The sequence below is a fragment of the Suncus etruscus genome, chromosome 18 (genome assembly GCF_024139225.1).
Source record: "Suncus etruscus isolate mSunEtr1 chromosome 18, mSunEtr1.pri.cur, whole genome shotgun sequence".
NCBI lineage: Eukaryota > Metazoa > Chordata > Mammalia > Eulipotyphla > Soricidae > Suncus > Suncus etruscus.
The window spans coordinates 46,776,825-46,780,053 of record NC_064865.1 but is presented as its reverse complement, the minus strand read 5'-3'; positions in this window follow the sequence as shown (position 1 = coordinate 46,780,053).

The following is a 3,229-nucleotide window of genomic DNA, read 5'->3' as shown; positions in this document are numbered from 1 at the left end:
GCTGACTGGGGTTCAATTCTTAGCACCCCATGTGGGTCCCTGAACCCCATCAGGAGTGATCCCTGAGTGCAGAGCCAGAAGTAAGCCTTGAACAACACTGAGTATAATCTCAAAACTATAAATAAATAAATAAATAAATAAATAAATAAATAAATAAATAAATAAATAAATAAATGACTTCACGTTAACAAAACTAGTGTGGGTAAAGCTAATAAATGGTGAAAAAACAAAAGTATTTGCTGAAAATAAACCCATGTGGCCAGGTAGTTACCAAGTTGATAGAATTTAAGGCACAGGAAACTTCCCCCTAAAGAAAAGAAAAATACAGAAACTCTAATAGAGAATATTCCATTTATAAGAGTAGAAAGCAGAAACCTAAGAAGAATTTGAAACAATATTCAAATCCACTAGTAGAGAAAATCTATTTCTTTATATTTATTGTGGGATTGGGCCATACCTGATTGTGTTCAGGGATTGATCCTGGCTCTGTGCTCAAGCATTATTCATAGTGGGGATTGAGGGATTGGGGGCCCATATGTAGTACTGAGGATTGATCCTGCAAGGTTCAATCCAATGACCCACCCGTTGTACTCTCTCTCCAGCCCCAGAAAACCTTTAAAAACAAACTGATTTCTCATTTGAATGGTAAAAAAATAAAACTCATAGCCAAGAATCTTAGGAGCATACACTTTTGTGCATCAGAGTGAGGAAGTAAACAGTCTTCTGACCTTGAAATTCTACTTTCCTACCAGCACTTTCCTAGTGTGAGTTTTTTTTTTTTTTTTGTTATTTTTAGCATATAACTGTTTGATCTATCCGGGATTTATTTTGTTATGAGGTATAAGCATTTAGCAAGATTTATTTTTCCCAAATGTTTGGTCAGTTGACCGAACCACTTTTAAATAATAACACCTTCCCCTGACTGCCACTCTGATATTTACTGTCTTCTTAGAGTTTCCTGAGTCATTTTCAAGCGGTTGGTTTCTAAACACTGAACTACAGGACTGCCAAGCAGTTACCCACTTGGAGAATGTCTAATCTCTCCTTTACTCTGAACTTTGAAGTCAAGAGTCATGGACTAGCTACAGACTCAAAGAACAAGTTAGTCCCAGAAACCAGGGGCTGTTTTTCCCAGAAGAGTATGTATTCCTGTGTAGATAAAACTTTGGGTTTGTTCTCTCTCTCTCTCTCTCTCTCTCTCTCTCTCTCTCTCTCTCTCTCTCTCTCTCTGTCTCTCTGTCTCTCTGTCTCTCTGTCTCTCTCTCACTCTCTCTCTCTCCTTCCCTCTCCCTTTATCAAGAGCCTAATTAATCCCATTTCAAAAACAACTATAAAGCCTTGAGCAGTTTGGACATCAGAAATCTGCTCTGAAGATTAGCAATTCAGTAATCTGGAGATTTCACTCAGTTCAAGTCCCATGTCTTCTGTCATTCCCTAGATCTCCACCTCCGAAATTCTTCACTACTAAAGAGCCTCTTGGTTTCTTAACAGCAAGCTTGGAGACACTCACGTGAATTCTCTTCTTTGTTACTGCTTGGAACAGGCACAATAGAATGTCCAGAAACAAGATGCTTAACCACTGAGGGTTAAAAGCCTGAGCATTGTGGCAGAAACCTAAGAGCCATCTGTACATTAGGGAGAGGGAGGCACATTTGAAGACTGTAGAAAAGAATATTCTACTTGAAGAATGTCAGTCAATTCCATTTTCAAAGGCGCAGACAGCACTTAAAGGCTGTCAATCATTTCTCAGGAAAGGAGACAAGCAACTTTGAACATCGGGCTGCCAATATTTCCTATAGTAAATTAAATAGAAAAAAAAATTTTTATGTAAAAAATTATTCTCCCGATGTAAGGTCAGCTCTTTTCCATGAGAATATTGGGGAATTACCTGTCAGATTTACAATAAAGATGAAATAGATCTATAAATACATGAAGAAAAAGATCAGATCTGATCTGACATCCCTTATCTAGAATGTCCTATAGTCAATGTGGAGACTAGCAGTTCTCTGAGAATATCAACAGCCAGTTTATGATATGCTTTTCAGTGTGGTGAGCATATACATGGGGAGAGTCAAATGAATGAAAATTCAATAACAGAATTCTTTAAAAGAAATTATTTGTAGTTATATGTTGGCTGCACTCGATGGTGCTTAAGGATTACACATGGCGGGTCTCTGAGGACTATATGGGTTGTTGGGGGTAGAATCTGGGTAGGCTGCATACAAGGCAAGAATCTTACTTTATGTACTATTATTCTGATTCCTCAGTAAAATGAGATTTAATAGTCCGAGGTCAGTGACTTCCTGAGAATTATAGCTGAGCATTTCTACTGGGCACAGCTGATGAAACTTTTGCTATTCAACCTGTGAGCCTGGTCTGGCCACACAGGTGTCCTGGGGCCTAATAGTCTCTCTGGGCATTTAGGCTCCAGATGGCATATGTTGTATTAATTATTAATTATAAAGTCCTAGTGGTGGAGGATGGATGGTGAGGCCTTTATCAGCCCAGCCCGGCACCTGCAGCCCCTCTGGCCTGGTGGGTCTGTAGGTATCAGGGTAACTGTGAGATATGACCCATAGCAGTGAAATGAAATTTCAGGAGATATCCAGCTTTATTGCAAGGCCCTATCTGCCATGTGCATATGCCTCACACGGCCTTTAAAATTAACCAGCCTCATTGCACCCAACCCATGTCTCTTCTCCACCTGCTCCTTATTCCTTGCTCAGTCTCTCTGCTCAATCTGTCTCACTCCTTCCCTAGGCCACACTCTAATTACCAACCATAGACCCCTACCAAATGTGGGAGGGTCTCCCTTTCCAGGTGAGATAGGCAGGAAGTTGGGGGAGTGGGTACCAGGCATAGGGTACTTAGTACCTACTTGATGCTGCATAATTTCCCTCTTTACATTCTGAACTATTTTGGGGGGATGGGGGGGGTCTATATTTTTGTTCATGGCAACAAGTGCCAGATTTATCAGACTTCAGAGCCCAGGTGGAAAGCTTACCTCTGTCCATATCAATGGCTGTCAATCCTGGCTGCCTGATAAAATATTCTGGGGATGGGGCCAAAATGTTTATTCAGTGGTTATGGAGCATGCCTTGCATATGGTATTTTGGATCTGTTTGGATCCCAGCTTCTTCTGGTCCCCCAAGCATCACTGGGTGTAGTTTTGGCCAAATGTGTGGTTCCACATCCTCTAACTATTGATGGAGCAGCTCTAGTAAGGGCC